At 47.3% G+C, this 27,804-nt stretch overlaps 1 protein-coding gene across 3 annotated transcripts in view; it reads left to right on the top strand.

Moving 5' to 3' along the window:
- Cbp53E (Calbindin 53E) overlaps positions 1-27,804 on the top strand; it is a 266,973-nt gene that overhangs the window by 109,289 nt on the left and 129,880 nt on the right. The gene's annotated exons all lie outside the window — the stretch shown is intronic.

The raw sequence follows: 27,804 nt of genomic DNA, 5'->3' as shown, positions 1-27,804 counted from the left end.
TTCTTCTGTCTAACGGAGTTACGAGTTACCACCGACTTCTATTGCACACTCCTTAATGATGCCCATAAGATTGTCGTTCATTGCTTCAACACTAAGGCCCTCTTCCTGAGTTAAAGCCGAATACCTGTTCTGTAGCTTGATCCGGAATTCCTCTATTTTCCCTCTTACCGCTAACTCATTGATTGGCTTCTTATGTACCAGTTTCTTCCGTTCCCTCCTCAAGTCTAGGCTAATTCGAGTTCTTACCATTCTATGGTCACTGCAGCGCACCTTGCCGAGCACGTCTACATCTTGTATGATGCCAGGGTTAGCGCAGAGTATGAAGTCGATTTCATTTCTAGTCTCGCCATTCGGGCTCCTCCACGTCCACTTTCGGCAAACCCGCTTGCGGAAGAAGGTATTCATTATCCGCATATTATTCTGTTCTGCAAACTCTACTAATAACTCTCCCCTGCTACTCCTAGAGCCTATGCCATATTCCCCCACTGACTTGTCTCCAGCCTGCTTCTTGCCTATCCTGGCATTGAAGTCGCCCATCAGTATAGTGTATTTTGTTTTGACTTTACCCATCGCCTATTCCACGTCTTCATAAAAGCTTTCGACTTCCTGGTCATCATGACTGGATGTAGGGGCGTAGGCCTGTACTACCTTCAATTTGTACCTCATATTAAGTTTCACAACAAGACCTGCCACCCTCTCGTTAATGCTATAGAATTCCTGTATGTTACCAGCTATATCCTTATGAATCAGGAATCCGACTCCTAGTTCTCGTCTCTCCGCTAAGCCCCGGAGCACAGTACGTGCCCGCTTTTCAGCACTGTAGATGCTTCTTTTGTCCTCCTAACCTCACTGAGCCCTATTATATCCCATTTACTACCCTCTAATTCCTCCAATAACACTGCTAGACTCGCCTCACTAGATAACGTTCTAAGGTTAAACGTTGCCAGGTTCAGAGTCCAATGGCGGCCTGTCCATGGTACAGCTGCGCTCTAAAGTATCGCGCAGCTCGTGAGAAATAGATGTCATGGAAGAGCACACATGCCTATCAATCAAGCGCAAATGAATACTTTATTAACGCCGCTACCCCCCCCCCATCCCCCCCACACTAACACACCGAAATGTAAGGGCTGCAACGGGAACGGTAACACCACAGAGATTCTATCAGAATGTGTACGCCAACTGCCATCACTCCGGTCTAAAAGTCTATGCCCATTATACCCCTATCTGCCGAGGGGTTGCCTCAGACCGCATCCACTGAAGATCAGCAATGCATGGCCGCTTGCATCCCGTCTGCAAAGATGCGAGAGACCCGGGAGCTTACGAACCGAGAGGCTTGATCACTTACTAACCTATATAAAATAAAGTTTTACCTCCCTGCCTATTTTCTTCTATTACGCTGCGCGCCACCTGGTGCGCCGAATACGAGACATGTAAACGGGTAAAACGAAGCATCGTCCCGTTTCGTTGCTTTTTGTACTGCGTACAGGCGTTTCTTGCATCAACTCTATTTACTGCGTCTCCCCTCGACCATCCATGTAGTTCTGGCCCCTCCCAATGACCGTACTCCTCCAGTGTACAAGGCAGGTAAATGTGATTATGTCAAAGCGAGAAAAAGGACGTTCGGACCATTAAGACTGCGGCTGTTGCAGCGAAAATGCATTGCACATATTGCCCAGGGCCGGCGGGATTTTTATACTTTTTTTTTACTCTTCCTCTCTCTTTTCACAGCATGTTCAAAATTGACCAACTAAGGAACGGCATGGAAGTTTGTGTAGGTGGATGGATTCCTCTGAGAAAGCATTTGAATTATCCTGAGCAACGAACTAACAACGATTTTCCTCAGTTGGTCAAGTTGCGAATATTATTTTTCTTTCTTCGTCTCTTTCGCCCACGACTGACCTGGCGTTCCGGGCGCGGAGCAGGAGGACGCAGACTACAACATCCAGCAAAGAAACGTTGCCAGTTTTCACACCAATACTGATTTTTTCTCTCCCGTTTTTATTTGTGTTGGGCGAAAAAGAGGAACGAAAGAGAAGAACGCTATGGCATATATTGCCTTCACTTTCGCCTTTGTCGCGTTCTCCTGATCACGCGAAACAGTCGAACCTAGCCCTCTTTTTCGGCTGCGTAGCGCCTGCCCGAGCGGGCTGTAATTGACGAAGCTTGCCGCTACCGGCTCGGAGTTGTTTGCGCGCGGCTGATGAAATCTAGCCCCGGCCAAACTCGATTTGCTGGGACGCAACTCGCTGGCAACAAGTATTACGGAGACGCCAGGCCGCTTCTGGCTGCACAGACCAAGCACCACTCTTTTTGTTTCTGCTTTTTTCCCTTTCGTCCTCTTAGTTATCGGAGCTCTCGGATGTCGGTCGCGCCTCTGTTTCGTATATGCGCGTGCACTCGACACGAAGTCTTCCCTAGTTGGGTGACTCAGTTACACCTGGAAGTGCGGGTAAATTTTTCTGGCGCGTGATTAAGGCAACGCAATGCCAGGGTTCCGCGTACATGCGTTTGTTATTACTATAGATGCCAAGACCGGTACAAACAGAGCAAAAAATTACCTACCGGAACCAGCGCCAGTATATATAAGCTGGTCTGTCGCCATGTGTTTAGATACATGTGAGCTGTTCTGAATTGCTATTTGGCCCCCGATTCCAGGCGACGACTGCTGCTTACTATATGAGGGTATGCTAACTACAGCATTAATTTAATGCGATAGCATTATACGAATCATCCGGGGGCGCTTGGCGTTGTGGGTTATCATAAAAAAGGGCGAAAGAAGTAGGGGGAGGTGAGTGGGAAGAAAATATGTCAAAGGTCGAGAAAAAGTAGGTCAATGGGTTAGGAGGAAGTCGCTGCCCCGTTAGCGCCACGGGGCAGTGTAGCATCACCCTCCTCGCTGTTGCACCGGTCGCGTCGCCGAATGCACCCTCGCAAGAAGGAGATCATGTGCGAAGAAGAGGCGGCGGAGTGTAGAGTCGACGTGGCCAGTCGCTAAACCCTTACAAAAATTGTTATAGAAAGTCTATAGACAGTCTACAGACGTCATAGACTGTCTATAGACTTTCTATAAAAGATTGTAAGGGAAGGCGCTATAGAAGCGCGGAAACGTCGGCCTAGCGAAACGCCCGAGTAACGCGTCGCTCGCTTGGAAGTCGCTCACCCATCGAGAATGCTTCGTTTGGAAAAGTCGATGCAGAAGAACGCGGGTCTCTTTGTCGTGTTAATGCAGATGCCTAGAAGAAGCGGCATCAACGTGAGGAGCTTGGAGTAGACGGGAAGCATTACGCGCCGCGAGGCGGTAGCGAAATTAAAGGTCCCTTCCACCCTTCCACAAGTGCCCCCCCCCCTCTCAGAACTGGAGGGGGACGGCAAAGTAGGTCCTTTGATCCCCCCGCCCCCCCCGAACACACTTTTGAAAGTCGGGAATGTGGTGCCTGGAGTCCCGACCGAGATCACTCGAGTCTACAGAAAGCTGCTTGAAGCCCTGAGAATGGAGGTCTGGCCTCTCCACCAGCTGCACACAGAGTTTCGGCCACATTGGTTCTTCAGCGCACTCATTACCGTTATGTATATAGCACGCAGGGTCTACTCGGTTCCAGCTGGTAAATTTCCCGATCCCTGCAAGTCTGCAGTTCACTCTTTCAACTCTTGATCTTGGCATTGATTCGGGCCACTTTGTCTGTCATACCAGGAACCTCAATAGTGCAATTGATGTTCTCAGTACTTTCAAGGCTGCTTTCATTTATTTGGCCGGAAAGGTGTTCTCGCGATGAAACTGAGGCAGCACGAAGCGTTCGCTTCTCGCTGCCAGCGCTCTTCGCCACGCCAGCTTTGTGACAGCGAGTGCTCGTGGTTATTGAGTGAGGTGTCGTTATATTTACCTGTGCGTGCGTGACATCGTGCTTGTCGTAGGCGTATCTACCGGTTCGAGGGGAGACATGCTCCTCCACCCCGGAGTCAGCAAAGGGAAAAATAAGCCATTTGTGCCCACCCTTTCCGTACACACGCATACTTGTGAATGCGGGCACTGTCGGCTGCACACTGGCAAATCCAACAAAACAGCTGATGCCAATTTTTCTCTCAGAATTGCGCCCATATAGGTACGATTTCTTTATTACATATCCCCTGCTTGGGCAGCTAGGATTCTTTTTCGGGCCGACCACACTAGCCCCCCCCCCCCCCCCCCCCCCCCCAGTTTACGATTTACCGTACTTTGCGGTGCGAGACGCCTTCGGGGAGGGCTTTGCGAGCCTGACTTGCTGAGAAAGCTGTCGCTAAGCGGTCCAAAACAAATTTATTCTACCATTCCTTGCATCATACCGTGTTTGTTGAGGCCGTCTAGCCTAACAATCTTTGAAAACACAAAATTAGGTTTGCTTTTTATAGTTTACCGATATTTAATCAGTGTTGTCATTTTAGCGATTTTGTCGCTAGATTTAGTGACCTTTTTGTCTGTTTACAGCAAGGTTTTCTATTCAGCAATCAGCGACTTTCTTTTAGTGACTTGAATGAACAACTGGCGACATTTCAACAACTTCTAAGTTAGAAAGGTTGCTTGAGAAATGGCCTTCTAGAACGCGGTTTAATATTCAAAAGGTACATGTAAGCGGCCGAAACTCTCTGTACGATGCACAGGCTCCGTGACCACGATGAACCAATGGTTGCCTTCATTTTAGTAGCCTTCACATTGTGATTGTGCTTCAAAGCACAGTGGTGCTTTGAAGGGAAATTGTTTGTATTTTTTCCATTGAAGTGTAAAAAGGAGAAACTGAAGGGAGACAGAGCGAGAGCAAATACAGGAAAGGCAGGGTGGTCAACGAGACGAGCACCCAGTTTGCTACCCTACACTGGGGGTGGGGGAATGGAAAATAGAAAGAGGAAAAAGGGAGAGAGTAAGCACTGAGTGCGTGTGGGAGGATGCACAAGGACACTATAAACGGTCTCTTAAGCCGGTGCACTTTAAGTACTGCACTAGTGCACGAATCGCTTTTCGTGCCAGTGACGGGTGTGGCCACGGTCCGAGTATCGTTGACTCGGTGAACGGTCTTGAGTCCAGTCGGTTTAAAATTGCCCGCAGAGAGAGGCGTTGTACATCGTAGCGAGGGCAGGTACACAATTGGTGCTCGGTGGTGTCCTCGCACCCACAGGAGTCACACACCGGGTAGGAGTAGGGGTTCGTGTACGCCACTCCCAACCATAAGCGGCACAGAAAGGTTGTTTCGCTGTGGAAATACCTAGATGGCAGTTGTAGCCGTAGCGTGGGGTCCAGTTTATGCAATTGGCAACTGAAGGTACTTGAAATCCAGAGATCTTGTGACTTTCTGCATGCAAGCAGGCGAAGTTCCCTGGCAGCGTCAGACCTCGCCAACGGTGTTGGACGCATCTAGGTGTCTTCGTGAGCAGACCGGGCAGCCTTGTCAGTAAGGTTGTTGCCGATGATGCCACAGTGAGCTGGAATCCATTGAAATATAATGCTGTGCCCTCTTTCCAGAGCATAGAGCAAATGGAGGAGATAACAACTTGCTGACGATGAGAGCCGAACCCACGACCTCCGCATTACGCGCGCGTTGCACTACCAATGGTGATACGGTGACGATAGCAGTTTCCACGTCTATGCCTCCTTGGGTATTTATGTATGTATACAAGATCTAATCCAAGGAGTGTTAACCAGCACCACGCTTCCAGTGCAAAACCGAAAACAAAGCTTGCATTACCGATCTTGTTTCTGCATTGCGTCAAAAACTTTGTCGCGGTTTTATCTTCTGATAATTATAATTTACGATACTTTGATCAGCAGGTAGAAAACAGTAGCCCAACTTTAACAGTCGGTTGTTCCAAAATATTTGGTCATTTTTGATATTCGAAAATACCTAATAGTTCATTTTCAAATACAAATAAAATATTACACACCAATTATTCGTATTCGCCACTTGTAATATTCGCCCACCCTATAGTTAATACATTACTAAAGCTAAAGCCCTCTATACCCTGCTGGTAAATTCACTGTTTTCTTTCAGCTGCACGAACATTACACCAACATGACACGTATAGGTAAATTATTTACTTCATGGTAGCTTACAGTAGAGTGTTTCCAAACACCTACGTTCTTAAACGCCACTTCACAGTTATCGCGACAACTTTAGTGACCTTCTTGTCTCACTTCAGCCACATGCTTCAGAAAATATTGGCAACACTAGACTGCAATAGTTCATAATGTGCAATCGAAAACAATAGCTGTAGATGAGAAATATAGCTTTAACTGACGCATTTTTTCAGCCTTTTCGATTGCTATAGAAATCGGGTAATCCGCAAGGGAGGCGATCTTTACAGCATGCACGTGCCACCTGGGCCCGCTGTCAGTATTTTTCGCCAAGTCATAAACATGAGCTCCTGTATAACCTCCAATGACTATATTACATTAAATCAGCATGTCATTAGCGCATTAAATAAAAGAACGTGTCATCGTTTATTGGTCTGCGGCCGCTAAAGCAGCATCTGCCTAACCTCACTTCCACCCGCGCTGCGCGCCCCTTGGCAGGAGCTCTCCGTGTCACGCTTTGTGGTAAAGCATACGAAAAACAAACGTGTACTGCAGAGGAGTCAAAGGGGAAGCTATGTACAGGTTTACATTAGTGCAGCTTCCATTGTTGGCGTGGCGTCCGTGCCGACAGAAAAGCGGTGACAGAGCGATCCCAGGCGGCGGCGGCGCGTATAGTGAAGATCACTTTCCAATCGGCAACCCTCTCTCTCTCTCTCCCTATCTATCTATCTATATATATATATATATATATATATATATATATATATATATATATATATATATATATATATATAATGATAACTTTCCGCCTGTCTTGTATTATGTATTGTAATCTGCCTGTTTTCATTTTACCTTTGTCACGGCGTATCTTACTCTGAACCTATGCACCTATGTAACGGCCATCTGGGCCCTGTCAAGCCGTTTTCATGGCTTTTAGCCCAGCGGGACCTTCCAGCGTATTTTGCGGTCAATAAAATGTGAATTGAATTGAATTGGACACATGGAGTCACAGCAGCAAACTTGCGCTACACCGCCTTTCTTACGTCTTCGCTGTCTTCTTGTAGCACACCGGAGAGTTTAAACGCGCGGAAGATTCTCTTTCAAGGTGCTACAAAGAACGCTCTCCACACATCCTGTAGACTTATTGGAAAGGTGCATGCTTTTCTTCACGTGCACAATGTTTCACCGACAAGTGAAGCTTCAGTTAGGCGGCGTCACTCTTACCATAGTAGGAAAAAAAAAACAGAGAGAACAAGAAAAGAGAAACTGCTCTGGATTTTGGCTAGTGCAACTGTGAAAATAACGAGGTTTGCACGGTCCGCTGATCATGCTTCCCGGAATCAGCGAACTAGGTCGTTGCCAAACGAAGGCGTGATGGGAAAGCCGAGCTCACGGTGTCAGAAGCGAAAACGAAAGAAAAGAGAAGAAACCTCAACATAGTATAAGTAGACTTGCTGTGGAAAAGATAAATAAAAGCCTGCCCGTGGGCGACCACTATAGGTATAGATCCCTGTTCCCGATATGAAAAGGCGTTCTCTCGTTCCTTTTTTTTTTTTCTGCGTTTCCATGATTTTTCCCGGCATAAGACGCCTCCGAATGATAACAACCCCTTTTCCCGGTCGTCGTATATCTGTCAGGCAGCCAAGGACGCAACTATACTAGAAGGTCCAGTGAAAACGCCCGCCATCCAGCTGTAGGATTCGTTGTATCGTGCACTTTCTTTTTTGTTGGCTAAAGGAAAACTTGGATGCTGTGTATCTCACCAAAAAACAAAACTTGAAAAGGAGGCAAGGCATAGACGAAAAGCAAGTGGCCCTGTATTCATGGTGATGCGCAAATCCAAGTGCTATAAAAGCTGCGCATACGAGTATTTTAACAAACTTACGCAAGTCCGTATGTGAAAGCCTTCTTTTTTTCTTGCGACACGCGACTCAACTCAAAATAAACCAAGTTTGCGCTGCAACTGGTTGTTCATTTTAGTAGTCAAGAAGCTGGTTATAATTTATAACCAACTTCTTAGTTATTACCTCCTACATCTTTGTTCTTATTCCAAGAAATTAAGTGAAAGCGTTACGCAGAGTAGTGGCCCGGCAGCATTGGTATCTTCATCCCTTCTTTTACACTCACATGCCCGCTGCAGTGTGTTAGTGGAGATGGTGTTCTGTTATGCTGCAGCACAGGGTGGTTCGGATTCTCGTCTGAGGCGCCGGTCGAATTCCGGCGAGGACAAAATGCGGAATTCATGTTTTAGGCGCCCGTTAGAGAACCCCAGGCGGTCAAAATTGACCCATTAAGCCCGAGCTACGGCTTCCATCATCCCAAACTGCACATCTGGGACGTAAAATACCAGTGATGATATCTTTCGCGCTTCAGAAAAATAGTCGGGCAAGCGTTAGCTCGTCCGAGGCAATCAATTCGGGCACCTCAGCGCGCCCTATAGACAACATCCCACTTAGCACGTCTGACATTGCACATTAATTATATGAGTTAAGATACACGACTGGTAATAGCACACGGGTGGTGCCAATCAGACAGTTTTTTTTTTCTTTTTTTTAAATATATACTCTAATGTGTTGTGAAACCATAAATACTGTGGCGAAGCATACGAAGTGATGCCTTTTACTAGTGACCTCGAAATTGTTCTGAAGGAGTTGCGTACGTTGCATGTACACTGAGGATTCGAACCAAGGTTAAAAGATAGTCTCTTCAATTTGCTGAAAACTGAACGTTTCTATCGATCTGCGTTCGCCGTGAGCGCTTGTCTTCAGCTCTTGATAGAAAAAAGAGATAACGTATAGATGATTCAATCAAAGCTAATGCAGAGGAAGGATTGGAAGTGGCAGCTCCGCAGATCCTACTACCGGGACATATATGCTGAAACCGACCTGGATCTGCATATGTCATAACTGATGCCATCGGGAGAACGTTCGAAATATAAAAAAAAAATATGCAGAAACCATCGATGATGATTGTCAATGTAAGCGAATATCGAAACGCTTTTAAAAATCTAGTCACTTCATTAAAGAAGTTGTGCACTAGAAACCGTCTATTTCTTGCAGTGATGACATTTAGGCAGCGTTTGTTGTTTCATTGCGTAATTGCGTAGAGAATAGAGCCGTTGACCAGTAAAATTGTAGCAATGCTGGAGCCCTATTGTGCAGCCGCCACACGAGGAGAGAGCGACGCGAGAAGAGGAAGCCTGTTTTTCCCAAGCGTTCCGCGAAGGCATCTAAAATCTACAGGTGCCCCCAAAGCTCTCGCGCGACAGCACTTATTGCCTGCAGGCCTGGCTGTTCGCTTGCACGCAAAACTCTGTTACGCTTAACCAAATCAGAGTTTATGAAATCAGAGTTTATTTCAAATACTTTTTTTTTTTACAGATCTTGTTTGCTGGTCAATGTAAGCACATTGTGCTTGTTAGAAGACCAAGCAGCAGGTGGTATAGCTTTCAATAGAGATATAAAACATACAATTACCGTTCAAAATTATACAACGGACGATGTTACGAAGGCATATATACAACAAAGCCGAGTTACATCTAGCATTGTCGCCCATTGCCTATTTCCACAACTTCCGCGTCAGCACTGTACTTTTCGAAAAATTTGACGAAATATTTATTTTCTATTGCCAGTGTCACGTGTAGAACTCTTAATTTTGCGAGAAGTACGTTCGGCAGCGATTTCTTTTTTATTTGATATAGCGCAGTCGAGGACGGCATAAAATTAGGTGGGGTGATGAAATTAGGAAACTTGCAGGCGCAAGTTGTAATCAGCTAGCGCAAGACAGGGGAAATTGCAGATCGCTGGGAGAGACTTTCGTCCTGCAGTGGAAATGAAAAGATTATTATTATTATTATTATTATTATTATTATTATTATTATTATTATTATTATTATTATTATTATTATTATTATTGGTGGTGGTGGTGGTGGTGGTTTCATTTACTGTTGGCGTTGTGTGACAAACACGTCCCGAAATCCGGCTATGCGAGAGCTCGCGCCCTTTGCATCGGTGCCTTTGTACCGGCGGTGAAAGTACGACCACCAACCACTGACCATGAAAACGGTCGAAAGAGCCAAAGAAAGAGAACGAGAAGAGACGTCGCCTCTTCCAGCCTATACTCTGCTTTGTGGGGAAGGAGAGAGGAACAGAGAGAGAGAGAGAGATGAACAGAGAAAGCCAGGGAGCATAACCAAAGCCGTGCCCGGTCCTCCACTTGGGGAGAGGGAAAGGTAAATAATAAAAAGACTAATTGTGAACACGCTCGCAGAGGAATGTTCGCTAACAGTCAAAGGCGTTCGTACCGTTCAGTCGCTTTCAAGAAGCGCAATAGGAGGCGCATACGGGGTGATTATGAGGGCAAAGAGACGGCAAATAATTACATGCGTGTGACAGATTGGGCTATTAGAGCCGCGAGCAAAGAAGCTACCCAAGAATGCAGGTATTCCAGCGATAGCTCGGTAACTTTATCTAGAATACGACCAAATTTCTGGCAGGACGTCCTCGGTCGCTGGCCGATTGCAAAGTTTCGTCAAAGAAGCTGCCGACACTTGCCGCTCGTGCGCGTATTGGGAGAAGCACTTAAGGACATTGCAAGAGCCATGCTTGTTGTTGTTGCTAGCTGCCTCTCTTTAATGTTCTCTGCAGGAACTCCTAACAACTAGCACGCTGCTGTATTTCTAAAGATCAAGGTGTAGTATATAAGTCTGACTAACGCAAATGTATTCGTCCATTCGGTTTTCTTTTGCTCATTTATGAACCTATTGTCACTTCCACACGAACATTAGTTTCTCTCCAGTGAGGTTTTACATTCTGAAAGGAACCTCAAAGTAGTAGCCACGATTAAAATTCATAAATCAATGTCACATATGCTGCTAGGTCCTTACTAACTTGCAGCTAGTAATGATAAGAGTAGCTAAAGTAACTAGGTCGGCAAGCTCGTTGCATAGACGGGAATGGATTTCGCTAAAACCATTTAATAACGTGATCACCGAACAGCGCATGAGTACATGAAGCAGGCCGGATGGAATATGTCACCGAAATATTTCATCATAGGTTACCACAAAAACGACCAGTACAGCAAGTTTGCAGCATCGCGGGATGCTATAAGTGATATGTGTCGCTTTTTACAGCCCTCATTGCCTCAACTCAAGGACACCACCTGAAAAACGGAGCATATACGTGTTTGGCAAAAATACAGAATATGGCATACTGTATTTCTTGAAGCCACGGTCTACAGTTGTATATTCAGGAAATGTGCGCAGGATTGTCAATTAAGAATCCTCAACTAAATCGTACGTCATCATCATCGCGCGGATAAGGAACCGCAGGTTTGCCAGGGTAGTTGCGCTTACTAACATCCAGATTTAATGGTTTTGGTCACCACTAAGTATAGTATAGTGTAATGTAAAGTTAACGTCAGGTATCCCGAGTTAGCATACGAAGGAATAAATATTTTAACGCGAAGCTTTTTTTCCCTACCACATCCTGCGTTTCACATGGCTGGGTTGGATGATCCAGCTTATATGGAACGGAATATTCGCCAACAAAATAGCGCCCCTGAGCGCCACCTTCATTCTGCCAAGTCAAAGAATAAACAACGACGTAGAAGCCTGTACGTATAATGTCGTCTCATAGGTATCTCTAAAGTACAGAGGCCTTCTAATGGAATTGCACGTGGTACTCAATGCCGTCTTTGCTATTCTAACATTTCTTATATTTGCGCTTTCCCAGTCTTGGGTCGCTGCGTATGCGCCCATTACTGCAAGTCCCCTGAAATTGGTACGCAACACTGCGGCTCAAAGGGCACAGAAGCCTCGAACGTATTTTGATATATATATATATACATATATATATATGTATATATATATATATATGTGTCATAGTGCTCTGCGCGTACATCCTTCCCTCGACAGGCATCAAACATAGATTTCGTCCTCGGGGCATTGCTGCGTCCACGTCTCACAATGCGTGTCCCCGCGAACTGGTGTTTGCACTTCGGCACAGCTTGTGAACGGTGCAGTGCATTAACACAAACAACGCACGACACTATAATGCTGTGACCTGTGCGGTGCATAAACATAAACATTGCATGACATTGCACGCTGCATAAGGTGAAAATAAGAGGAGTTGTAACCATCGCACTTAGTTGTATAGCACTTAATTATCCGTTTCACAAAAGCATTCACATTCCAGCGTGGCCGTTGAATGTGCGTAATTTTTTTTTAACTAACCTCATTTCTCTAACGGTGTGGCTGCTCAGATAATTGCTAAAAAAAGTAAGGACAAGCTCTGAGTGGTCCTCCTTTGTGCTCCGTTCAAGCGCATCCGACATGTCGCTTAAAGCAAAAAGAAAGAAAGCGAGTAACGCAGTGCCGCGAGCCAGCCGTCAGGCAAGCGGACGGTGGTACACGAGCCTCCTCACCGTGGTAGGCGCGAAAGGAAGCGGCGTCCCTTCTCAAACAGTGGCCAGAAGGGGCGCTATTTGAGAGGAAACACCATGTTTGCCGCCAGAAGCCGCCGACTTGTGACGGTCGGGCAAATATTTACAACGAGCACCGCGAACCAGGCGCATTTTTTTCCCCCTTTTTCCGCCAGAGACACGTGCTCCGCTAGCATCGTTCCGCTCTTCGCTCGCGGCCTCGTGAGTCTTGTTTTATTGCTCCCTGCCTACCCAGTCCCTCGTTCTCGCGGTCTCCCGTCGGGAGGCCAGTGTCTCCCGTTTCCCTAAATGAGCGAGAAGCGGCGTGCGGGCGTGCTCGACTTCAAGCGTGTGCAGAAAAGGAACCACGCCCACTGTCGGCCTTGTTTTGCGCCCCTCTCTGGGCCGGTTACGGCGCTGCCCTGGCCACCAGCCGAAATGCCCGACGAGCACGACCGCTTTACGTGCCCGCGATGGAAAGGAAGGATGGCGAGGAAGGACGGCGGGAATGCGGGGCGGCAGCGCGCCATTTTGTTTGCCTCACCCGGTTCCGTTTATTAACGTCCGACAAGCGCAGCACCCCGGAAGCAAATGATCAAAAATCATTTAACGGCTGCAATTTCGGGGCGCATGCAGTCTCTCTGTCCTTTTCCTTCCTTGTATTTCTTGTTTCGCCGTCGTTGCATCGTGGCATTCGCTATCTTCTTCTGCGTAGCTTCCGAAACCACGAGACTTGAGGGTGTTCATTCTCTGTCATTATTTAAAATGCAAAGACGATGCAAGGATTTCTGTCTTTACATTTTAATATTTTTTGCTCCGCTTGTCTCCAGTGGCGCTACATGATAGGGTACGTAGAGGCACTCCACGTCTGCTTGCTGTTGATATTTTTGCGCGTCGAACGTAAAATTATCAGGAAAGAACGTGGTTTTCCATTTAAGACAACCAAATAAAAGGAGCGCTTGAACAGGCACACAATGCTGGTAGTGGAGCCCTGCTGCTAGGCCACGCTCCAGCTGAGCACCGCGATTTATCACTGCGCGGATCAGCAGAACGCGTTTCTCTCGTAATGATTTTCTGTTCCACCTCTGAAAATAAGAAAAGCACATACCTGTTTTGAACAATAACATTCTATGACGAGCAGGTGGCGTCATCCGACGTTCGATCATTACATAAAATCACAAGAACGAATAGGTAGCGCTATTTGTGGGACGCTGTGCCTGCTTGAACTTCACATAGCGACAGGAACGGTTCAGGACACTGAACGCAAGATGCGTATGTAGAGAGTGTAATAACAAACACTGCTCTTGTACCCCTTACTCCAGGTGCGCGAAAGAAAAGGTTATCCTCTTTATTTTCTGTTTGTTTTTTCGGATGCCCTTTAACTTGTTGTCGCAGATTCGTTTCCACTTATGAACATTTCCGAATAAGTCGACGTCAGCGGCAGCGTCTTGCGTTTGCCCTCGATAGCGAGACTTCCCCTCCCCCCCAAAATAAATAGAGCAGAAATGCGCAGAGGCCAAGGAGAACAGAAAATCACGTTTGCTACACTGCGAAGGTCACGGGGAAGGAAGAGGTAGGAAATTGAGAAGGAACTATGGAATATACACAGCACGCAAACACTCTTACAGCCGTCAAGACAAGCCAATGACACTGGTCAGTGTTTTACATGCAGTTTAGCCTCGTCACTGCAGTGCTTTACACGCATGTTAGCCTCGTCACCTGTCTTTCGTTTTAGAGTCTTTTCCGGCATACAGAGCACCTCGTCCTGGTATACGGCTGACCGATTTGGTATTTCAGGAGTGTATTCTAGCAATCTAATCTTTTTTTTAAATACTCATTCCTTTTTGTTTTCGCTGCATCTTCAATGCTGGCACGTCACATCAACCACATCTTCTCTGGTCATCCCTCACGTATAATACGCCGTGCACGGCGCATTGAGAAAATTGCGGATGAGCCGCACTGCAGGAGATTTCACTGCCACAAAATGGTCATAGCATAAGAAGCGAGCCCTTAATCGCGTTAAACATTAAAGAACCCCAGTCTCTGTGCCTGAGGCAAGGAAGCACTGATTATCCCTGAAGAAAAGTGCCTAAATACTAATTTTAAAGGAAACGAACAGCCTGTCCCCTTATGAAGGCGCTCGAACTACTCTGGAATTGGGACCGGCCGATGGGTCTGCCTTTTCAATTAAGCGCCGGCCTGTCTGGCCGTCCACGCGTGCTCTCGAAGGAACGACGCACGGGGAAGCCGGCACTCGAGGCAGACGGGTCGGCGCCAGCGGGGCTCGGTATTCCTGTGCGAGTATGTATGATTAAGGGGTTTGAGCGATCCAGGACGCGTCCGCGTGTCTCGGTCAGGCCGGTCTACGGAGGCAGCTGACATTTAGCCCAAAACGTTCTTGAGAGAAGGAGAGAACGCAGGACACAAGCGGTCGCTTTCAACAATTAGGATCATATTCTGCCCAAGAATATCGGGCAGAACATGTGCACTTACTAAGCGGGAGCAAAAAAAAAAATTGCGTTTCTTTCTTCGATATAAAGAAGAAGGAGAAAGCGCAGGGGTGCTCACACATCTCTGGTAAAGCTCATCGATCCTTGCAGCAACAACTATTAATTTAGTCATCTCATTTCCGTGTCTATTTAAAGAGTATGTTCCTGTCTCAAAATTTCTTGCGCTAAATACTGGCTGAGATGCCGTACCAAGGCCTAAACTCTATTCTTGCGCGGTCTCCAGCGATTGTCGCCGCCCCTTGTTAATGGCGAACAAAAAGTCGGAGTGACACTTTTGTCGATAAATGTAACTGAATGTTTATTGAAATGCAAAGGAAAAATCTAAAGTGAAAAAAAATATCTGCGCAGATCCCACGCGCAGTGGGAATTGATGTTATGCGAAGCATTTTACATGTAGCTGGATATGGCGTCGACCCTGCAGTGGCGCGCCTCGACCGGCTCCCTGAGTCTCTCGATAAGTTCGAGCAGGCAGTCATTGTGGAGTTCGGACGTGTTGATGGTTGGGAAGAGTGTGGGCTTGCCAAGCCGCCCGATCAATGCGAGCACGATGATGATGATGATTATGATTTATTGGCATCGCCTTTGAAGCGGGACGATGACAAATGATCATCTAGCCTGTTTGATTTAATCAGATATAGTGTACATGTTTATTTTTTTTTTAATTCCAGCATTGCCGTATACATCTGCATTATCTTTTTTTCCCTTCCTCAAAACTTCTCTACCATCTACCGCTACCTATGCCTATAACCGATCCGGTCGTATCAATCTCTTCCCTGCTTTTTTTTTTTTTTCACCATTATTCTAAACGTCTCTTGCTTATCTCGGCTGCTGACCGGTTGATGCTTCCGTCCGCTTTAGATCAAAACGCTTCTGGCAGGCGTTCGTTACCTCCGTGTCTCATTGGGTGAATCCCTTTGCATTCCATTTGGATGTGCTGAGTGGCCTCCGGATTTTTGCTGCAGCATACACATGCGTATCTCATCCTTTTGCGAATATTTTGCTCTGGTTTGTTTTTGTCCTTAGGCAGCCAGCTCAAGCCTCAAATAGGAAGTCACTGCTCTTTGTGCTATGCTACAGATTTTCCCTTCTAATCACTTTCTTTCCATTCTTTTTATCCAATTACCTGTATCTGTTTCTCTCACTTTCTTTCTGTTCACTCCTGGTTGTCTATTTACACTTTAAGTTACCCTGTACATGGTTCCCAGCTTTCTTAACCTCTACCTCTATTCTGTGTTCACGCTTTTCAGGTACAGATACTTGTGCACTTTAGCCACCCATTTATTTTTATCTATGTTCCCGAGTCTATCTTCAAAACTAATTTTGCTCTACGCTTCTATGACTTCAAAAGAGGCCCAACCCATGTCACCCTACACTGCCTGCCGGCGTTCCGATTATCCACGCTCGTGGGAAACTTGCTTCTGAATCGTTGTTTGTACGGCGTCAACAACTAACAGGTATTCCAGTGCTGAGATGCCCGGTTCTTCTTATGCGTGCCACATGGCTAGGGCGCTGGTCGTAGGCCAGAATCAGAGGCAAGAGTCGGATGACGGAGCTCGAATGACGACGATGCAACGGCCACGTACGATGGCATCGCCAACACAAGCATATTGTCATCACGGCTTAGGAGGCTAGACAGGCTGACTGAAAGGGCCTGAAGTTGGTGTCGAATGCTTCGCATAAAAAAACTTATCAAGGAAGCTGAAGTTCCAGTTATAAAGTAAGGAAAGAAGGCGATCTCAAGTCGCGTTTATTATTTTCCAGCGACGTTGTATATACCTAGCCGATTCGTCCGTCCGCCCGTCTATCGCCTGTGTGCCGAAAACTCCTCCGGTCCGACCCCATGCACATGTACGAGAAAAAAAAAAGAAGAGAGAAAGCGAGGCGCGCGATTGGCTACGCCAGAAGTGATGTCGTTGCTCTCTGTTGCAGCCAAGCGCCCGGGCAGCAGTTTCTCTCCGGCGCCGAAATGGGTAGGCCACGCGTCATACGTACTCCTGAGGAGCAGGCAGCTTCCGATCAGCAGCGCCGCGAGCAGAATCGGGAACGAGCTCGTCTACGCCGTGGTGCCGATGCTGCAGCCTGGGGCACAAGAACAGACTCTTGTAGCCGAGCACAAGAAGCAACTGCGTATTGAGGATCCAGCAGCCTACCAAGCCGTCGTTTAATAAACCATCGGGATTAACCCTTTGATAAACACTGGAGCCGCACGTTTCAGCTTCGCTGGTTAACCATCTGTACGAAGTGTTTGGGCGGTGACTTTTATCACTTTCTCTTACTACTTCCCCTGCGGCGCTGCCGTCACATGACATATCGGCGCAGTCAAATGACCTATTCACGTCGTGGTCCCCCAGCGGCAGTGTCACATGACCTGTCCAGCCAATCAAATGCTGTATGCAGACTCCGCCTCCCTAAGGGGCGGCCTGGCGCAAGACGTGCGATCGGGTGAGCTTGCACGCGGCGTGGTGCTATTCCTGCAAATGGCCGCCAAGCCTACCAGGTACGACGGGTAGATTTGCCCAATTCCACTGCGACTCGCAGCGCTTCTTCCAAGTTACCAGATGCACATGGCATAGGAAACAAAGGCCACGACGAGCTGTCACGGGGTACCACTCCCGAAAGCGCCCCGCCCAGCACGAGGCCGCCTTATCCATTAATGCTGCGAACGAGCCACTGCGTGCACCTCGCCCCCCCCCCCTCACCCGCCTTTTATTTCAATTAATCCGGATAAGGCCGACCGTGCGCGCTGGCCTACTGATTTCCGCCCTGTCGTTTTGCAGTTGGCCGGCAAGTTGAAAAGCTGCCCGACCGCGGCGTCGTCACCCCTTCCTTCCTGACTGCCCGTTCCACGCACTGGCCCGGGTTAATAATTTACGCTGCGGCGGCGTGGCACCGAGGGTCATCAGCGCGAGGCCGACGCAAAAACCGCGCCGCGTGCTTGGGACGCCGAGATGCATGCGCGTCACGACGCCCCCGCGCCGCTGCCGCGTGCATGCTGTGCGCGCGCTATAATCAAGAGCCGCGCAGGAATGTGCCTCCGCACCTGTTGCGAGGAGGTGCCGTCATCTTCCAAGGACCCGTGACATCAGTTCATCTAGTTTGAAGCGTGCTTTAAGAACAGTTCGGGTCTCTTCTACTGCGCCTTCTTCATTTTTACTGACCCATTAACGACAGCTGGCGCGCAATAAGTGAAGATAACAACTCCGTTGGTGACACTGTCGGCGCACTTGCATACCATTTGATGATGATAATAACGATTACTTGTATATTACATAAATAAATAAATAAATAAATAAACTGAAACGTAGGGAAATTACTGCTGACCACGCAGTGACTGGCTGATTTCTAGTTGTGTCTGTATGACGCCTGAACGGCAGTCAGCAGTGAATGGATGGGGGAGTAAAAGCATATATATATATATATATATAGATGCTCTCGACGGTTAAATTATTGGGACAACTGGGCTGTACAGGCTTATATGAACGGCTCTAGTACGCGCAAGGTAAAGAAAAGGAGAAAGCTCTTTCATTAAAAGCAGTGACGTCTGTCGGCGTAAATGCATCCATGCAACTCTCCAAGGGGGTACTTAGACGAACGTCCTTTCACAGTGGAGGTCCTGGGCCCGCGGCCTCGTGCGTCTGCTATGTACAAGGCCACATTCAAAGGCGCTGGTGCGTTTCTTGACATGCACCAGAATGTATGACCGCCTGTGAGCGACTCAGCGATACACACTTGTGGTTGTGACAGTGCAAACTGTGAACTTATTTCTTCCTTCCCATCTTTCAATCCTTTTACCCCTTCCTCAGAGCAGAGTATCCTACTGGGCTCAGCCTAGTTAACCTCCCTGCCTTTCCTTTATGACTTCTCTCCCTCTCTCCAAGGGAAGATGAGAAGGGAAAGAAAGCACCTAGAAGAATGAGGGCAAAAGAAAGTAAAAAACAGAACTAAACAATACAACAGAAATAGTACTTTTTCTTGATTACACTGTTAACCTGTTGCTTATTTAAATGTTTTACATTTGAACACAAATCACAGGTATAGTTTCGAACGGCAGCCAACTGATTCAAGATTCGCCAAAAAGAAATCGGGGGCTTGACACTTCCTTAATTAATAGCGACCTAATAGTATACGCCTTATAGTCAAAGAACGCCGATTTAGTGTTGACATATTTATCTTATACAGAGCCCTTCCTTGAACTATGCGCTCTATACAGTCTAGTCGAATGCGATCTACCGATCCCGCAGAGCAGCAGCTGTCCAGTAGGGGCTTGTAGTTTAGTCAGGGCGGCGGAGTACGCGGCTGCTCGTTGGCGCTTTATGGCGGCATGCAAAGCAGAGCTTCTCAGAGCCATTGCTCTTGGTGCGCCCTATGCAATAACCGAACGGCGTGGAATATCAAAAGACGACACTGGGAACATGTCAGCTGCGTACGCGCATAGTTCTGCATTGTGTTATTTTTTTTTTTTTTACCCGGAGAAGTTACAAAGTACCAGAACACAAGTGCCACAAAGTGCTGGCAAGACGCGGGGATGGGACGTTCGCTGCACGTTACGCGCCGCCGTCGGTCCACCTTTTACCGCCCATCAGCACGCGGTGAACGATGAAGCAAGAAACACTTGGAAGAAACGCGAGGCAGTATTGATCTTCCTTGCGCCACTGTACCTTCACCTTATCGATGTTTTCCAGTGTGCCGCGTGGCACCGAGAACTGTCGAGCAAATGATCTCTCGAAGCGCGCGTAAGAAATGCGCGAGAGAGTGGACAGCTTCAGCGTCCGTTGTTCCCTCGCTCCCGCTCCCTTGATGGCCGCGCGACGTGACGCTATAGGGGCGCCGGGAGCGCTCACGACCAAAGATAAAGCGGCTGCCTGTCACAAGCAACGGTCGCTCGCGACGAGCGCAGGAGCGGAAGTGTCCGACCCAGAAATTTTCCCCGCCCCTTCCCAACTTCCGTGGCAGCAGGCTGCCCTGCCTCGTGCCAGGGAGCGCGCTATTTGTGCTATCGCTAGTTCCTCTGCCTGTCCTCCGCCACATCTTCTCCTGAAGAGCCACCATTGAGACTTTCCCTTTTCTGTGCCGGTTCCACTGTTTTATTTCGTAAAGAAGAGAGAGCGATTTATTTGGCGTTGGCGGCAGACAGCGAGTGCAGGAAGGTACGCGAAACTGTCGTCAAGTGCTTGCCACGAAGGTGGTGAATGACTTGTTGAAAATGTGAATGGGCTTTCAATACAGCTACAAGCCGATGTCATCCAAATGAGCAACGTTATGTGATCTTTAAGAGGCCTACTGTATCGCGATTAAAAGACGGGACAAAAGACACACAGAGGCACACACAGCGCTGTGTGTGTCCCTGTGTGTCTTCTTTTGTCCCGTCTTTTAATCGCGCTGCCGTGCGCCCCTTGAAGATACATTACCAACAAGCCCACATTGTAACCCTCGTTATGTTATCAACAGCGATCGAACGGATTTATCGTATAGTCCTTTCTTTTTACCCTTAAAGCAGAAAGGTCGAGGAAGTGTGAAAGCTTTATTTACATTACTGGCTCATGCTGCGGGGTCTTTGGCGCCTGCACTGTGCCAGGTGCAGGTACTGAAACGAATTGACTTTATTTCTCCATTCTCACTAGGGGGCTGGGCCGGCTGAGTAAAAGAATGCTCTACGGGCAGCTTGACGACCCCGCCGATCCCTACAGTGCGTGGCTGCTGTCGGCAAACAGAATAAATAACGAAAACAAAAATTTTGGTTTTGGCACGTAAAACCCCACAATCTAACTCAATTTTTAAAACACACATACACAAAATTGCCTAGGTATTCGTCACTAAGGAAACAAACTCGAACATGAGCAACAACTCAGAAGTAACACAGAAATATTAAAAATAATACATCGAAGTATGTAGTCAAAAGTGTAGTCAAAGGCAATCGAAATACGTCAGCAACGGATACCAAAAAAAGAATGAAAAAAATATGAGAGTTAGACGCTAATACAGCAGAAGATAAACGGTTATACGAAAAGCCTTACGCAAGACATAGTCTATGACAATTGTATTGTAAACTGATAGTATATAAAATGTCACAAAGCAACACTGCTGCCAGTACCGTAAGCAAAATTTCATAGAGTGAAGCGACACATTGGGAAGGATATCGATATGAATCTGAGTTTTCCGAGAAATGTTGAATTCATCTACATAACTTTTTTTTTAATTTGTTTAGTAGATGTGATAGTTTATTACCTAAACTTTGAATTCCGTAATTGGTTTGGTATTTCGGAATTATAACATGCCAAAGCTCCGAATGTTTGCTGCTATGCACGGGTACATTGATTTGAAGATGCGCCAAAGTGCGCAAGTAATTGATATTACCTCTTATCGCCCTCTTGTAGCTATAAGTAAGCCTAACGCGGTAAACTTAAATTTTTGAAATATTTCGTTCGCTATAGCGCACAACTCATCTGTGTGTGCGGGGGGGAGGGGGGGAGGCTATTTTCATGAGATATTGCGCGCAATACTCCCTTGTGTGACATGTAAATTTCTTATGAGTTAGTGGCTGTTCCTCATACAAACTGGCAATAACTCAGGTCTGGCACATTAATCGAATTACACAATAAAGTCTTGGCTTTCCTAGGAAAGAAGTAGTGTCGGTGCTACAGCTTATTACTCCTGTCATACGAGAGAGCTGTACGAACATTATGTATGTATGTACATGGCTATCGCAACTAGGGTGGCTCGAAATATGTTTTGCGCATCCTATATCGTACACATCCTCCTTTAGCGCGCGGATTTCTCACGTACGCGCCGAGAGAAAATCACCTGGTGCGCTTCACTACGCGACCTCTAAAGACTTATGTTTAATTGCCTTCACAATAATATTTACACGAAACAAAATGTTACATTATTTGACCCAGGGCTACGGGTATTAGTGGCACCAGTTGTGCTATCATATACTCTGAAAGAACAGCTAGCCTCCTTTGTTCGGCAGTATGCCCATGATTTCAGACAAAGCTGTCTGGAATTCACCTGTCTTTTCCTCCCTGAGGAAAACATGACTGGTAAGTGGTGGAAATTCCCATTGACTCTGAACCTATATAAGCTTCCGCAGCTGGCGCAATATGTTTTGAAACGATTAAAACGTATGCCAAAATTTTATACTTCTATACTGTTCAGATTCTATCTGTTCAGCGCACCGAGTGCCGGCCTGTCATGAACTGTCATGAGCGAACGGCTTTGTGAATCCACGGTCGAACCTTTTGAGTCTTGGTGACCTGCTCTACTTCAAAGAGAATTCAACTAACGCTTCATAGATAGCACAACGCCAAGAAGATTGAGGCCCGTAGCTTTCCGCTTGAGTTGAAAACCCGTAATTTTTATGAGAGGTTGTGGACTCAGAACAGTGACGCTCACCAGGTTCGTGCTTTCATTATTATCCCGCTTCAAAATACGATATTGCGCCCACTAACATCACATCACTGCCTCGAGTTTCCGGGCCTCTAGATGTCTAATAGACGTCTATTTGGAGACGTATATCGTCTTCACTATCGAATACATATAAAAGGCACAGATGCACTCCTTCGTCATCCGCTATGCCAACTGGAACAAATCTGGTGCGTTAAGAGAGGAATTTAACCGGGGGCAGAATTCACAAAGGTTCCCTTGGACAACTGATTGTTATTGGGCGGCTGCCTTCGCTAATAATATTTTCGCACTCACTCTTTGTTGGGGCTTGTTCTTAGGAACGGATAGCTTAATGAATTCTCCCTGAAAAAGGGCTAGGAATTTATATTTAGTAACTTCGTGTCTCGAGCACTGCGTGCACGGTAAAGAACATTTAATTGCATGGCTAGAGTTTTAAAACTCGATGCTTGTGCTCTTCTTTAATGATTACCATTATGGATATTTCTTTTCTTTTTTAGAAAATGATGAGTGCCTGAGTCAGTAATCTTGTTCCACCAGTTGGAACAAGTTCATTTGTTTATTTATTTATTATTTTGAAAACAACAAACTTCATTCAAGTCGCGTCTGCGATGCCCTATGGAAAGCTTTCCTTTCATACATGTATATATGGTCGGGAAATGGGGGAGGGGGATATGCAGCGTAGAGCTTAATCTTAATCATATGACAGCGTATTTAAACGCTGGCTTAATTTAGAGCCTATACGCCCGGATGATAGCCAACAATAAAGACTTCCTTTACAAGAAAGGTACACAAAAGCTTCCCTCAGTGATACTTTTGCTCTTCCCTACGAGTCTGTTGTCCACTAGTACCAATGAATCAAAAAGCGTTCGCCATTTCGTCTATATTCTCTTGTCCTTCGGCTCCAACCACACATTGTCTCGGTTAATATCACGTGTCCTGGGGTCCTATATTGGTAACGATCAATTTTCCATTGTTTTCACCATTCGTCGTGGGCTGCATACACGACGCCGCACCGCCGTTATCACGGCGAATCGGCCCACTTGGCGGCGCGACGCAGGATAGAGAGATCGGCAAATCAAACGGATCGTTACAAAGTGCGGCTCGAGTTTTATGCGCGCGCTGCCCTTCGCCACTCATCGGCTGCACCGTCCCTCTTCGACAGCGACTCGAGCAGCGCCGATTCGCGCGCACGACAGGACTGTCGTTGCGCTCGCCTGCGTGCCACCGCCAGTGTGTTGTGCGCGACAGACGGGCGAGTGCATACAGCGAGAGAAGCGACGAGGCGGCCGGTAGCGGCTGCGCAAGATGGGCGTTGGGCACGCTGCCAGCAGAGGGCTTTTGGGACTAGAGAAGCGCGAGGGACGGAGGGATACAAATTGCCGCAACGCCGGCCCTTCCGCCGATCGAGGCGCGTCTTCGCGCGACACCTCGCGCAGGAAGCGGCGGGCGTCGAGCAGCAAGCGCGCGGCTCCAGCCACACACGGGGCCGAACGAAGGAACCCCCCCCCTCCTCCACGCCCCCCCTAATCTCGCGAATAATGAGCCGCATTACTCACTGGGACGCAGCCAGCACGCGAGTAGTTTTGCTGGCGAGCACGCCCGGGAATTAACGAACCGATTTATCGAGCAGTCGAGTATTTCCCTGGGCCTCGTTACAGCGCTGTGTACGCGCACACGCCAGACATTCGTTTTTCGCCGTTGCGAGGAGAGCAACGTATTGTCAAAGCCTGGTGAGACTGGCGTCAAAGACGCCTCATTTGCTTACAGATGGAACGGTGAGAACTCGTTTTGAAGACTATGCCGGCGTGACGCACAATACGTGTCCCTTAAAAAGTGGGCGCGTATCTCAGATTCTGCATGGCGTTCGAAACCCGCGCAAATTGCCAAGGGCGGATGCTGCGCGGTGGCTGAGGGGTTCGCGCGTCGGGGTCACGACTGTTCGTTGTTCCATTACCAGGAGCAACGTACAGTACTGAGTGTTGGCTGCGCTTGTGCGGCAGTTTCGCTTTTCTTCGCATTATGGGGAGGGCGAGCCTGAGGACGATAAGCTCGTGTCCTCACCTGACGACAAGGACGCGGCGGCCAAGCGGGAAAGATGGACGAATGGACACAGCACACCCAGTTCGGCTGTTTTGGCTGCTCTCCAGTGTAAATTACCGCGCAAGTTATGTATGCTTGGCCTATAGAGGAGGTCATGGTTTGAGCTCAGATCATGCAGCAGGCCTGGCCACCAGCAAGAGAATAAACATTGATATGTGAGCGTCTAATGATGCTATCCACAGTTCATCACCACCGTTTCCTGGGAGCCGCAATGCTCATTGTCACAAGGCATCGCCTCTTCTGATAACGACCTCATTACGCGCCTACCACACAAATAGGCAGATATATTTACAATCTGGCACAGCGACCGCCGAAGCGCTCTGGAATGCTATAGAGTCGGCTTCCTTAAAATTTTTAAAAATCAATTTAAAGAAAAGGGAAACGCGCACCTCATTAGAATACCCTGGCGCTTGCGGCGCCCAGCATGTTTCTATGAAACTGCTTTTATTCGACCGCTACAGAGCCCCACATTTCTCATTAAACGTATCACATCCACGTTGAACAAAAAATTAGGCAGCGGCCACCCGTTTAACGTGCAGACATCATCTCGGCGTTCATATGCCTGACGTTTTCTTCCTTTCCTTTTTTTTTTGTAATACCTCTTCGTAGGTTTCCCTTTTCCTTTTGCTCATACTCGTCGTATTTGAGTCCGCTGTGGCGATTCGCGTTCTTGCCTCCAGCAGCCCACTAATGTCTTATTTATTGCTCTCTCTTTAGTAGCCAACCAACCAGAGACTGCATGGTTAACGTAGAGCAGTTGTTTCCCGTGCAGCATTTTTTTTATTTTTGTTCTCTTTGTTTGCACTCCCATTCTACCTATTTTTCTCCCGTTCCTCTCGTGCATCTAATCAACGCGAATGGTATTTCATGACCAGCTGCAGTTCTGCGCAGATGCGGCAAAGCCAAGAGAGAGAATGAAACAAACTTAGAGAAATAAGGAAACCAACAATGGAATGCCCAGTAATTGTGTCACTGTTGCCAATACGCTATATTTTGGACTGTCTTTGAGGTGGATGCCGCTTACTGAATTTCCGCACGCACAAATAAAAGTAACATTGCGGGCCACTAAACTTATCACCCATAAATTCTTGCGACGCAGTAATACCGATTGCCACACTTGAGCGCTTCCGTTTCCTCCCGCTTATACTTTACAATGCAAAGCCAACAATGCCTCCACCAGTTCCCGGCGACACGCGGTGTCCAAGTGCACCTCGTGTTTTTTCATCTTCTGGCCTTTCAGTTTCTCGTTGCCCCTGCTTCACTGAATGGCACCTCGTTATGCTCCTTCTTCTTCTCTTAGTTGTCTTGCATCTATTGCACGGTTGCTGTTCCAGGCTAGCCTCGCAGGACAGCGCCGTTGTAGGCTTTTGTTGTCTCTTCTGCCGTGTGCGTTAAAGGTTCACGTGCAATTGTACAAAGAGCGATCGCGATGTCTTGCCTGACTGAGCCGGTCTTTTTTAATATCCCCTGCTACCCACTCAACGAGGGCGGAAACACTGAGCCGGCCCAACGTATCCGCCTTCGTGGCACCAAGGGAAGCCACACGCGCCTTCCCCGAACATATTAGCCCCTATTCTTCACGCTGACAAGCTTCTGCTGTTCTTTCTCGCGAGCCGCGGAAACTCCAAAGCGCGCGCTCACTTTCCTGCACGGCGTCGCGGGAACACCGTGTGCGTGTCGGTAATTATTCATTACAGCTGGCCGACAGGCGCTTAAGGAGACGTCAGGAGGAAAGGCGCATTCGCTTCGCGACGTTTTAATTACTTGCCATTCGACAACTGTCAGCGGTAATTACCGCTCCGTCCGAGCGGAAAAAAAAAACAAAGAAAGCATGCCTGCGGAAAGAATTTCACCCAATTTTTCTCGTTAACGAACAATTCCGCGTTTGGTCCCACATAGAAAATGCGTCCGAAAACAAACCTTGCATCAAAATTGAAATTGATTTCTTCATGCTGCTTCCCTAGCTGTGGGCATTTATTTTACCTGCTATCGCGGGCATATCTTAGCCCTTTACCAGAAGTCGCAGCGCCGTTTTCTGGGCGAACTTTCTCTCAGAAGACGTTTACTGTTTACAACACGCTGATATGTGGCAGGTCTCAACTATAGTATTCTCAGTTAGTATATAGTCGCACTCAATTAGTATTTTAATGACGGTGCTATAATCTAGAATACAAAAGTTCGCTTGAGTTGTACACCACTTCCTCGATTTCTTGGAAGTAAATAACAGAATGTGCATGAGGGGTGCGCGAGAGACTTGAGCACGAAATTAAATGCTGCGATGTGCACGCGACGCCGGGCTAGTGCGCACGCTGCATAGAAAGTAACTAGAAACAGACAGTGTGGCGCATCTGTTAATAGTAAATTTAGAAACACGTGAACACAAACAGTCGAGCTTACCCGAGGTATTGCGTCAGTGACACTGCGCGCATGCAGAGTCACAACTCCGCTTAGGCTTTTTTTTTTTTTTTTTTTTGTGCATGAGGAGTTAGGGGAGTACTATGCTTGGTGTCTTTTCTACACACGCCCACCATTTTCCGGCGATATTTTCTAAAACTTCCTAGCGCCGGTTAACTTTTGGTACACTAACGTTACCTAACGTGAGGCTTCATTAATTCGGCCCCGAGTTTCCTTCTTTTCTTATTCGTTTTTCCAGTTCTCCAGGCAGCTTGCTGGAGTTTCATTTTGTCAAAGAATTGCAGAGAATATGGCTACCGCCATTTCGTTTGACAGATTGTGATTATCACGGCTGTTAGGAAGTTTGCTGTGGTCCCGAACACTCAAGACTTGCACACAAGATAGATCGTGTTTGCTGCGACCACCGATACTCCCACAGCTTGCACAGAAATTATGACAAAACCATGAAAGCGAAGCACGAATGGTAACAAGTATACAGATAACACCACATACTAACGATACGCAGCGCCTTATGAATCTCATTCATCCATCTCTGTATGATTAACGTGCTTTTTGCGCAACGAAGCGAGGCACAACGCGAGTGGCGCCGCCAACGAAAGGAAATAGAGAACGTCGCATCGGGGGCTCCGACCAGAAACTTCCCTCCTACCATGTCTGCAGTCTGTAAGTTCCCGGCCTTCTTGGTAGTTCCAAATTTCGCACGCACACAACTGCAAGAAACTTCGTTGCTACAGTTACAGTGTGCGATGCACAATCTGTGCTGCACGCACATTCCTGACAGCTACATTTATCCACGACCATCGAGTAAAAAAAAAATATCAAAGATAAAGATGCGCAGGTTTACACGTCCCAAACCTCGCACGCGTGTTCTAAGAAAAGTCGTGGCGAAGCTCTGTGCGTTAATCTTCATTGTTA

This window comes from Dermacentor variabilis, chromosome 1 (genome assembly GCF_050947875.1).
Source record: "Dermacentor variabilis isolate Ectoservices chromosome 1, ASM5094787v1, whole genome shotgun sequence".
In the NCBI taxonomy this organism is placed as follows: Eukaryota; Metazoa; Arthropoda; class Arachnida; order Ixodida; family Ixodidae; genus Dermacentor; species Dermacentor variabilis.
Note: the sequence above shows the minus strand (reverse complement) of the source record. Positions and strands in the feature narration are given on the sequence as shown.